This window comes from Urocitellus parryii, chromosome 10 (assembly GCF_045843805.1).
Source record: "Urocitellus parryii isolate mUroPar1 chromosome 10, mUroPar1.hap1, whole genome shotgun sequence".
In the NCBI taxonomy this organism is placed as follows: domain Eukaryota; kingdom Metazoa; phylum Chordata; class Mammalia; order Rodentia; family Sciuridae; genus Urocitellus; species Urocitellus parryii.
The window spans coordinates 82,773,687-82,785,842 of record NC_135540.1 but is presented as its reverse complement, the minus strand read 5'-3'; the positions used below and the strand labels follow the sequence as shown (position 1 = coordinate 82,785,842).

The following is a 12,156-nucleotide window of genomic DNA, read 5'->3' as shown; positions in this document are numbered from 1 at the left end:
TATTTCATGCTGTATTATTCTTACAATAGTTTCTTATCTGTTCTTACCACTTTACTGGAACGCAAAGTAAGTGGTTATCTTCCCATATGTCTATGCATAGTTTTCTAATATAGCCCCTTGAAAAGAATGACTTCCCTGCAGGAAGGTAGGAGCAGTGGTAGACAGGGATGGTGGTTTAGATCATCTTGGCTTTTGTTGGAAAGGCAGCAACTTCTTGCCAGAGTTATGCTAAAAAATCACTACTCTTCTCTAGCAAATGTTCTTGCTGGCCATTGTTATAGTTATTCATCTCTTAAGTTACAATAGTAGTAATAATTATTAAATATTAATTCAGTTATTAGCTTAAGACTAATTGTGACCTGTTTATGTATTAAATGAAATATTTGTTTTAACTATGCAAATAGAAACTTTTATTGGGATAGATACTAATTTATTTACAAGATCATTAATAACAGAGACTATTAAGTGGCTTATTCACTTATATATGTGTTCAAATGAAGATAAGTGGGTTACTCATTCTCCTAATGATTTTTTTTTATCTTAAAAATCAGATTTGGCTAACTGATCTGTGATCTGAAGGGAAATGGCTTTGGTCATCTTATCAACCTTTTCTCTCAGCTTTCTTTTGGTGGATTCATCTTATATACTTGACATAGGGCCACTTGCAATAAATTTACTGTTTGAAATAAAAATTATTCCCAACTAACTAAGGAGATTTAGAGTAGATCTAACTTATTTTTACCCCCAATGAATTTAGGATATAAGTTTCCCTAGTAATTTTAAATTGGTTCTTATAAATTGTAAGTTTTAATTTTGTCACTAGTTCATGCAGACAACATAATCAATTTTTATTTTTCAAGTGGCAAATGACATTATACATCTATACATTTTTGCTGTGACTTCATTTGGATTTAGGTAGGAGACCCAATTTGATGTTTCAAGTGGGCAGTTGTAGATGGTCCTCTAGGAAGAAAATCTCCAAAAGGGAACTTTCTGAGGAGTTGTTGCATTTGCTCTGTATGCTCTCTGTGTTTTGATACACTGAGCAAGGAATGTTGATGAGACATGAGGCAGAACAGCTTGTTCCTCCACAGCTATTTTGACTTTGCAATGTTGGCAATAGTTAAAAAAAATAGTTTAGCATGTTAAAGAAGCAAACACATGGGGCTAGGAAGAAGGCTAGAGAACAACGAGGGACTATTCTTGTATCCAGAACCCTATTACTTAGGAACTTTTACTTCCAGTTCAGGAATGCATACTATTTGGGAGTTCTATATTTCTCTAGATGTTCTTTATCTCTGGGAGTGTTAATAGGAACAAATGGTGTTGTTAATGGAGTAAAATTCAAGTTGTGTTCAATAATCAAAATTCAATACAAGAAAGATGACCTAGAAGAATAAATACCTAAAAGGATTCAGAATGTGATTATAAAAACCAATTTAGTTGAAAGAAATACCCATACTATTTTAGTTATTAATAAATAAAGAGTAATGCAATCATATCAAAAATGGGGGTTGGTTATGCTGGGGGACCTACTAGGCATTTTAGAAGAAGAATGTGGCTCTAAACTTGAGTTTTCTGAGTTGCTGCTATCTTTCACAGAATTGACAGTATGCTTACTCTGAACCAGAGCTTTAAGAGGTATGACAGGTTTTCATTGGCCTCTCTTATATTCCTGCCATCTGCCATGAGAAGAACATGCTGCAGTTAGCCATAGTTCCTTTTGCCCAGAATCAGAGATACAAGGAACCTACTTGACCAAGTTGAGCTGAGCCTAATTGAGCCCAGTCAGTTCACTGCTGACCTGTAGAACTGTGAGGAGAAAATAAATGTCCTTGTTTTTAACGTCTGAGAGTTGGTGGATTCTTTGTTATTCATTATGATTGCAGCAAAACTTGACCTAAACAACTTTATTTGAAATATCTTTTTACAGGCTGTTGATATGTGAGAAATAGAGTTTATCTGACCCAGATTTTATGTCCTTCCTCAGATTCCCTCAGCATGTTGGTTTCCCAGGTCTTGATGTTAGTGGTTTAAAAGTGATGCCTGCTGTCACTATGTGGTTACTGCAATGTAGTTAGATTTGCTGGCTACAACAAAGAATTTATTATTCTTCCCATCACTTTTTTTAGACTCAAATGAAATACCACAAGTGCTGAATATGGTGTCAGGTAGTTTTTTTGTTCTTTTTTTTTTTTTTTTTTTTTTTTTTTTGTGGTACTGGGGATTGAACTCAGGGACAGGGCCTTGTTAAGTTGCCTAGGCTGTCATCAAATTTGTGATCCTCTTGCTTCAGCCTCCTGAGTTGCTAGGATTACAGACATGCACTTCTGTGCCCAGATCTAATCTGGTATCTAAAGTAGCTGCCAGAAATGCTAGGTGATTCAACTCAGAAGTATGACAATATATTCATGGAACAATCTTTAATCAATGAGAAACTGAAGTTGGGAGAGAGAGAGAGCAGATACTCCTCTTACCTTCTTATCTTGGATGATTCCAGTCATAGAATTACAAATGTAAAGAAGTTCTGTATGACCACACAGATGTTGCTGCTGAGTGAACTGCTGTGGGGCATGATGAAACGTGGGACTTGTTGCATCAGAAAAGAGGAAACTTAACTTGCTGGCTGCTACCCACTTCCCAGTCCTGGGGCCACATGTGGCTAAGAGAACACCTAGCGATTAGCCAGAAGGCATTGCCATGGGTTGTGATGAAGAATCGGACCACCTCTAAGATAGGCTCAGAACTCTTCTGCCCTCATTACTGCCTGTAGGATGGGTGTAGATGTAAATTCTCCCCACCCTGCTGACCTTTACCCTGATTGGTTCCAGTGCATTATATTAGCTGTGTATGTTTTCTCATTAAACGAGATCCTGCTTTGACAGTTCTCCCTGGTGGGGGCGTGCTTTCCCCATCTCTCCCGCAGGTCAGGAGGGAAGGGGGGGTGGCTAAAAACCCCCCGACAAACTGCTGTGTCTTTTTATGGTTCACTGGGAAGCAGTGCCCAGCAGTGTAACACAGCATTTTGCACTTATTTACAGTGTTCCTTGACTCATTTTTCTTTTTTCTACTTTTCACTGGCCTGGTTTCTAGATCCCAAAGAAAGCATCAGCACTTAATCCTTGACTCAGACTCCTTTCTTTCTGTACAATCTAAGTGAAGATCTTGATCTCGGTCACCTGCCAAGATGAATATGATAAAAATCCTGATTAGAATGATGTAAACCAGTTCTTACTGATGACCTCTGATAATTATCAAGCAATATACTGTTTAATTCATTTCAGTTACTATTCACTACAATCAGCAACTGTGTATTATTATTGTATCATTTTAAAGAAAAAGAAATCAAAGCTTTAAAAGGCTTGATCATTTGGCCAAGATCGCATAGAAAGTGAGTTAAACCAGTAATAATGTAAATGAACTAGAGTAGGTCTTGTGCTGAATTGCAATGTCTTATGTGCTCTATCATGACCCAGAGTGCCTAATGTAGTCTAATATATATATATATATATATATATATATATATATATATATATATATATAGTGTAAGTTTAATATGTACATTTTTTTCAGAAATAATTTATCAATTTTTTATTATTGATAATATCCTGGTAAATCTGGAGTTATTCTACACATCAGTCACAGTTTTTAAACTTAGATTAACAGAGTCATATTTAACATAAAAACATATTTGAAACCAAGACTTCAGAATTTTATAGGGCTAGGAAGATAAAAATTATGTTTTATATTGTTTGAAAATAGTCTGTATAAACCTTATGGATAGCATTTTTTAGAATCATCCTTGTTGCTTCATGAAGGTAGCTCATTGCTATAGAAAAATGATGGTCTAAGAGTATATGGATTTGAATACCATTATTGAGTGTTTAATTAATACGCTTTTGCTTTTGGAAAACTCATTCTGGGCTTGGGCTTTAGATGCTTTATCTGTAACATGCAAAGGGGACTGAAGAATATTTTCAGCTATGATTTACATCTGTGATTTCCCCAAAGCTAATGGGGAACCTAGATCTGTTTGGCATCTGAAGAGAGAGTTGCAACCACATTTTTGATTTTTTGATGATGTGTTTTTCTCCTTCCCTCTTCTAAGACTTTCCTCTATCTTTCTGTTTTTCAGTTTGGCCGATTACAAATTCTTCAAGATTCAGCAAATACATTTTTCCCCCTTTGTGTACCTCCCTTGACTTTGTTAGACAACTTCCTATTATTTATTCCTAGGTAAGATTGTATACCTACTATAATTCTTATTCCATCATTATGTGATTATTTGCATGTCTCTTACTAAAATATGAGTATTTTTGAAACCACAGCAGAAATTTATTGTACTTTAAGAAGGGGATCAGTTACAGTGGTATTCAGGAAGGTATATCTTGTCTTTTTAAAATAATGTCTATTTTTTCATATTCCCTAATTAGGTATGAACACTTCCAAGGGCAAACTTTGTGATCATCTACTTTTCTCCTCCAAAGATGCATCAGGTTGTGTGCACAGGAGAATTGTATAAAGTTGTTTGTTGTAGCATTGCTTGTAATGATGAGAAATTAGAATTACTATATTTGTTCTTTAGTTGAGGAATAACTAGATTCTTTTGTTCCTCCTCCTTTTCTTTTTTTTCTTCCTTTTTTCTCCTCCTCTACTAGTATTCTATTGTTACTCTTTCCTTCTTAGACCTCTCTCATTACTACTGCAACCACCACCACCATCAGAAAACCACACAATATTGACACCACCACCAATTATGTACAAAGAACTAACAGTACTGGAGAAGGAAAATGAACTTTGTATAATTTTAATATAATTTAAAAAGACAAGTTGCTTCATTTTTCAAATTTTTATTGGTGCATTATAATTATACATAACAGTGGGGTTCATTATGCATATTCATACATGCATATAACATAATTTGCTCAATCTACTTCCCTGGTGCCTTTCTTTTTCCTCTCCTTCTCTCTCCTCCAGTCTACTTGCTCTATTCTACTGATCTCGCTTCTATTATTATTTAGTGCATTATATATACATATGTATTTTATATATATATATAAAACATACACGTGTGTGTGTGTGTGTGTGTGTGTGTATTTGGGTTTGGGTTTCAGATGTATTATCTGTAAAATGCAAAGTAGGCTGAAGAATATTTCTAGCTCTAATTAACATCTGTGATTCTCCTAAAGGTGTATAAACACACATACACACACACACACACACACACACGTGTATATATGTATATATACATATGTATATGTGTATATATGTATAAACAGCATTCATTGTGTTGTATTTGTACACGGATGTTGAGAGCCACAGCCAAAGGGGCCCCAGCAAACTTCCAGCTGCCAGCAAACTTCCAGCTGCTGGCTGATGATTGGCTCACAGTGGCCCCAGCAACATCTAGCTGATTGGCTCCTCTGCGGTGATGTTCATTGGGCTGTTTCCCTGCCCTTCAGACTGCCAGCTGATGATTGGCTCACAGCGGCCCCAGCAACATCTAGCTGATTGGCTCCTCTGCGGTGATGTTCATTGGGCTGTTTCCCTGCCCTTCAGACTGCCAGCTGATGATTGGCTCACAGCGGCCCCAGCAACATTCTAGCTGATTGGCTCCTCCACGGAGCTGCTCATTGGGCTGTTTCCCTGCCCTTTCAGACCACGGAGCTGCTCATTGGGGGACTTCTTTGGCTCCGCCCACACGACCCAGCCAATCGGCCTCAAGAGCAGGAGGATTGTGGGAGGTGGTGAGGTTTGTGTGGGTGTGAGGCTTGTGGAAGCCGGTGGTGGCAGTTGGGCTCTGAGGGTTTTTCCTGAGGAGCTGTTTTGTTTGGTGTTTGTAGTTCTAAAAATAAAGTTAGTTTCTTTTGACAAGTGGCTCCTGAATTGTGCCCAGCCAGACTGCAGCACACGGATATAGAATAATTTGGTAGATTTCATTCCCTAATACTTCCCTGTACCCTCTCTATCTGACTTCCTCTCAATTTCTTTCTATTGTTTTTTTTTTCTATTTTTGTGAGATCCTCCCTGACCCCTTTTGCTTCTGCATATGAGAGAAAACATTAAACCCTGACTTTCAGAGTCTGGCTTATTTCACTTACCATGATGTTCTCCAGTTTCATCCATTTACCAGCAAATGACATATTTTCTTTTTTTTTAGATGTTGATTGACCTTTGTTTTATTCATTTATTTATATGTGATGCTGAGGATCAAACCTAGTGCCTAATACATTCTAGGCAAGTGCTGTACCACTCAGCCACAACTCCAGCCCCAGTTTCATTTTCTTTATATACCAAATTTTCTCTATCCATTGGTCCGATGAAGGACACCTCGGCTGGTGTCATAGCTTGGCTATTGTGAATTTCACTGCTGTAAATATTAGTATTTATGTATCACTAATATTCTGATTTTAGTTCTTTTGGATAACTAATGAGGAGTGGGATAGCTGTGTCATGTGATGGTTCCATTGCTAGACTTTTGAGGAATCTCCATACTGCTTGCCAAAGTGTTTGTACTAATTTGCACCCCCACCAACAAAGTTTAAGTGTACTATAAGTGAATACTACATCTTTAACAGAATTGTTTTTTATTATTTGTATTCTCGATAATTGCCATTCTAACTAGAGTGAGATGAAATTTCAATGGAGCTTTATTTGCATTTCCCTGATTGGTAAGGATGTTGAAAATTTACTTGTTGGGCATTTGTATTTCTTCTTTTGGAAAATGTCTTTTTAGATCATTTGCCCATTTATTGATTAAATTATTTCTTTAAGTTTTTTGAGTTCTTTATATTTTCTAAATAATTCCCTGTTGGAAGAGTACCTGGCAAATATTTTCTCCCATTCTGTAGGCTCTCTCTTCATACTCTTTCTTGTTTCCTTTGCTGTGCAGAATATTTTAAATTTGCTGGTATCTCACTTACTGATTCTCGGTTTTATTTCTTGAGCTTTATTAGCCTTATTAGGAAGTTAGTGCCTGTAATAATATGTTGGAGTGTTGTCAACACAACACAAATTGTCATGTTTCTTCTAGAAGTTTTAGTGTTTCTGGTCTAATTCCTAGGTCTTTCACTTGCTCTGAGTTGAATTTTGTGCAGGTTGAAAGATAAGGATCTAGTCTCATTCTTCTACACATGGATATTCATTTTTCCTAGCACCATTTGTTAAAAAGTCTGTCTTTTCTCTAACATATGTTTTTGGCACCTTTGACAAGTATTAAATGACTGTATCTGTATGGATTTGTCTTTGTGTCTTTTATTGTATTCCTTTGGTCTTCATGCCTGTTTCAATGCCAATACCATGCTGTTTTTGTTACTATAGTATAAAGACAAATTTTTCTTTTTATGGTTTATAATTAGTTCTTTTGTATCTCTTCTCTATGAAATCTTTACAAAGCCTAAGTTTTGGAAAGAATTGCTTATATTTTCTTCTAGAAACTTTATGGTTCCAGCATTTATGTTGAGGTATATGATTCATTTTCATATTATTTTTTATTATGTAGTGAGGTAGAAGTTGTTTATTTTTCCCCCACTTAGATACCCAATTTTTTTCATTGCCATTTGCAAGATTCTCTTTTCCTGATACATTTATATAACATTTTAGTTGATAATTAATTGACCATAAATGTGTGGGTATGTATCAGACTATTCTATTTGTCCATTTTATCCTTAAGCCACTACTATATTGTCTTTATAGCTTTATCAAATATTGTTAGTCCTTCAACTTCATCTTTTAAAATACCACTTGATATAAAATAGATACTTTGCATATCAATTTTAGAACCAAATTTTCAATTTCTTCCAAAAAGACTGCTGGGATTTTAAAGGGGTTTGCATTAGATATATAGACCAGTTTGGGGAGAACAGACAACAATAATGTTGGAAATTTTAAATCCCATATGCATGTTACATCTCTCCTTTATTCAAATCTTTAATTTTTATAGTTTCAGTGTAGTGGGTCTTACACAATTTTTACAATTGTCCTTAGGTATTTTTGCCTTATTTAAAAGCTAGTATATATGATACTCCATTCTATTTTTATTTTTCAATAAAATAACATATTTGTGGCTAATATATGAAATATAGCTGATTTTGTTTATGTCCCGTACTTTATGAAATTCAGTTATTCTCGTAGGGTTTGTATGATAGGATTCGGGGAGTTTCTAAAGTTTATCTATACAATGATCATGTTGCCTGTGGGAGGAAAAAAGAGTTTTATTTCTTTCTTTCCATGTTGATGTCTTTTAGTTATTTTTCTTTTCTGTTACACTAGCTTGGACTTTTTTTTGTCCCTTTGTGATACTGGGGATTGAACTTACAGCTTTTGAATGCTAGGCAAGCACTTTACCACTGAACTACATCCACAGCCTTTTTTATTTTGAGACAGGGTCTCTCTAAGATGCTAAGGCTGGCCTTGAACTATAGGCTTCACCATGCTTGGCTGGTTTGGACTTTTAACACAATGTAGAATAAAAGTGGTGATATATAGTTTTAGTTATTGGGGTGGGAAAATTTTTTATCTTTCACCATTAATTATGATTTTAATTGTAGATTTTTCATAGCTTCTCTTTCAGATTGAGGGAGTTCATTTTTCCATCTTGTTTGCTGAAAATTTTAAATTTTGAATAGGCATTGGACTTTGTCAAAGACTTTTCTATCATTTATTTAAAATAATTATTTGTTTTTCCCTTTATTCTATATTCATAGCTAATTGTACTTATTGTTAAGAGCACTATGTAAGTACCAGATATTATTATCACAAAGTAAAATTTTCCCTGGCCTGGGGTAGTTTCTCATGTCTGTGCTGATTAGTACTATGCAGGAGGGATCCATTATAGATTCTTAGGTTTTCTTTCTGTGTGGCTCTCTCCTCTGGAATTCTGTAGCAAGCTCTTGCTGTCTTGATGTCACTGAATCCTCAGTTCTGTCTCCACAATTCAGGGAGTCTTTTGGTCTCTGTCTGGAGTCCCTCTCATTGTAAACTCTTAGAACCTTAATAATCTAGTCTGATCCTAAGGCTTACCTTATTTTCCTCCATTTCCACCATTCTCCGTTCTTCATTGCTTGATGTCTGATGACTTTCAAACCATTGTTTTATATATATATTTGTCTGTTTTTTTTTGCTTGATATAATGGGAGAATAAATCCATTGTAGTCAGAAGCAGATGAGTATTTATTTATTTTTTTGAATGTCAGACCAAGGTTGAATTTCTCAGATATACCTTACTTGATCATGATGTAGTTTAAAAAAAAACATTGCTGGCTCAGTTTTCAAAAGAATTATTAATTCATGTAGAAATTAACCTTTATTTTTTCTTTCTTGTAATGGTTTGTCAGGTTTTTCTTTCAGAATTATTCTGGCTTCATAAAATGAATTGAGAAATTTTCTGCAATATTTACTGTATGACTCATTTCTTTTTTTTCTTTCTTTCTCATATGATTTCTAACTTTGTGCTACCATGGCCAGATAACATAGTTTAAATTATTTGGGTCTTTGAAAATGGTTGGGACCTATTTTGAGGGATAATGTTGTGTTTTTGGTGTATGCTCTTTATGCACTTGAAAATAATGAATATATCTCTGTTATTGGGTATAATCCTTTATATATTTCAGTTAGGTCAAATGGGTTGATAGCATTATCCAAATATTCTATATGTTTTCTAAACTTTTTATTTTTTATATACTATTGGTTTTGGGGGGAGAGATAGTAGAGTTTTGAACAATGAATGTGAATTTATCTATTTACCCTTTTGAAGTTGTTGCTTCATTCATTTTTAAAGTCTTCTATTGGATGAATATTCACTTATGATTCTTATGTGTTCTTAATAAATGGGTTGTTTTATAATTTTCAAGTTTCCTTATGCTGAGGTATATACTTTAGCTTGAAGTCTGCTTTGTCTGATATTAATATAGATAGATTTCTTATGCTTATTATTTGTATGTTATATCTTTGGATCCTTTTACTTTCAATCTATTTGAGTCTTCATATTTTTCTTATTTTAAATGTGTAGTTAGGTATTAATTTAAAAAATAGAATCAGAAAACCCTTATCTTTTAATTGAAATATTTTGTTCACTTACATTTAAGTTAGGCATTGACATGCATGGATACTTGTGTTTTTTATCATTTTATTTGTTTTGGTTATTCCCATTCTATTCTTTGTTTCTCTTACCTGTTTCTTTCAGAGTGATTGGAGTGTTTTTTCAGAATTCTGTTATATATTTCCATTGACTTTTTAGCCATACAACCTTAAAAAATGGTTTTAGAAGTTGCTCTAAAGAATATAATGTGCATATTTAATGTCATCTGTCTTCACATAATATCATACCACTTCATGAATAATGTATGAACCATACTCAATATAATTATATCCTTCCTTCTTCTGTGTGTTTTTTTTTAAGAGAGAGGAAAGAGAGAGAGAATTTTTTTAAATATTTATTTTTAGTTTTTGGTGGACACAACATCTTTATCTTATTTTTATGTAATTCTGAGGATCGAACCCAGTGCCAGGTGAGCATGCTACCGCTTGAGCCACATCCCCAGCCCTTCTGTGTTTTTGTTACTGATTATTTTATTTCTACATTTGCTATAAACCCATTGTATAGCATTATTATTTTTGTTTTAAACAGGAAATAATCCTGTGAAGAATTTAGAAAACAATCTTTCATAACTACTCGAGCATTTATTTCTTCTTGTGTCTTTTTTTTATTCCTTTCTGTAGAATTTAGCATTTATTCAATATAATCTCTTGGCAAAGTTACAGAATTTCTTTTAGTATTTATTGCTGTATAGTTCCATTAGAGAAAAATTCTGTTTTTCTTGGGAGGGATCTAAATTGTATTTGTTATTTATTTTTGTATGGTATAAAAATACCTCTAATTCTATTTATTTATTTTAAAATTTAAAATTTAAGAATTGTTTATTTATGAAATTGCCACTTAATATTTTTGGATTGCAATTGACCACAGGTACCTAAAACTACAAATTACAGATTAAAGAGGAGAGCTACTGTACTTATGTTCAGCCCAATCTTAACTACAAAACTGCTGTACATGCTTCTCCTCTCTCCAACTGTGTATAGCTTCAGCATTTCCAAGAACAATGATAGTAATTATTTATTGATTATTCAATAATCTTATAAAGATTTGTCAGATGTGTGTGTACTTCTGTTATAAATAGCTCTATAATTCTTTCTTTTCTTTTCCTTTTCCTTTTTTTTTTTTGAATATTGAAGATTGAACTGTGAGCCTCACACATGTGCTTAGGCACATGCTCTACCACTGGACTATGTCCCACATTTTTCTTTGTTTGACCGTATTTTGGGTTTTTTATTTTTTAAAAATTTTCAGTGTTGCTGATTGAATCCAGGTCCTTGAACATGCTAGGCAAGCATTCTACCACTGAGCTACTTTTCCAGCCCTGTCCCTATTTTGGACAATTACCTTATTGCCCGTAGTTATTTAAAAATAAGTAGGGAAATGGGCTTACACATACAAAATTTACTAGTAGCATACATGTGCTACAATGTAGATCTCATATACATCTATTTATTTATCTATTTATTAATCTATCTATTTATTTATTTGTTTATAGAAAAGGTCTTGCTGTGTTGCCCAGGCTGGCCTTGAACTTGGAATCCTCCTGTCTCAGCCTTCTGAGCAGTTAGAATTATAGGCATGCACAACTGCACCTGGCTTTCTTTTGAATAGAATGAACAATTACAGGACTAGCAATGTAGCTAGGGATGTAGTGGTAGAGCACTTGCCTAGGATGTGCAAGGCCCTGGGTTCAATCCCTAGACTTGTAAAGAGAAAAAACAATTACAAATATAGGCTTAAAGAGAACAAAGGGGCAATTGAAATAAAACAGCATCTGAAGACAAGCTCATGTCGCTCAACATTTGGATGCAGAAAGAATAAGGAACAAATAAATAAAAGCCAGCCTATCACAAGAAAGCCAGCTTATTACATTAGCTAGATTTTGTGAGAGAGTACACATAATATATTAATGATCTCATCAATAATGATTCACATCTGCAATAAAAATTTCCTAAAATGAATTTATACACCTATATATTTTAATAATACAAATATTTTCCCTATTTTTTAATTTCTAAAGCATGATTATTCACACATTGACGGACTAAAATGTACAGAAA

At 34.2% G+C, this 12,156-nt stretch overlaps 1 pseudogene; it reads right to left on the bottom strand.

The window, feature by feature from the left end:
• LOC113192886 (SKA complex subunit 2 pseudogene) overlaps positions 1-12,156 on the bottom strand; it is a 44,102-nt pseudogene that overhangs the window by 31,192 nt on the left and 754 nt on the right.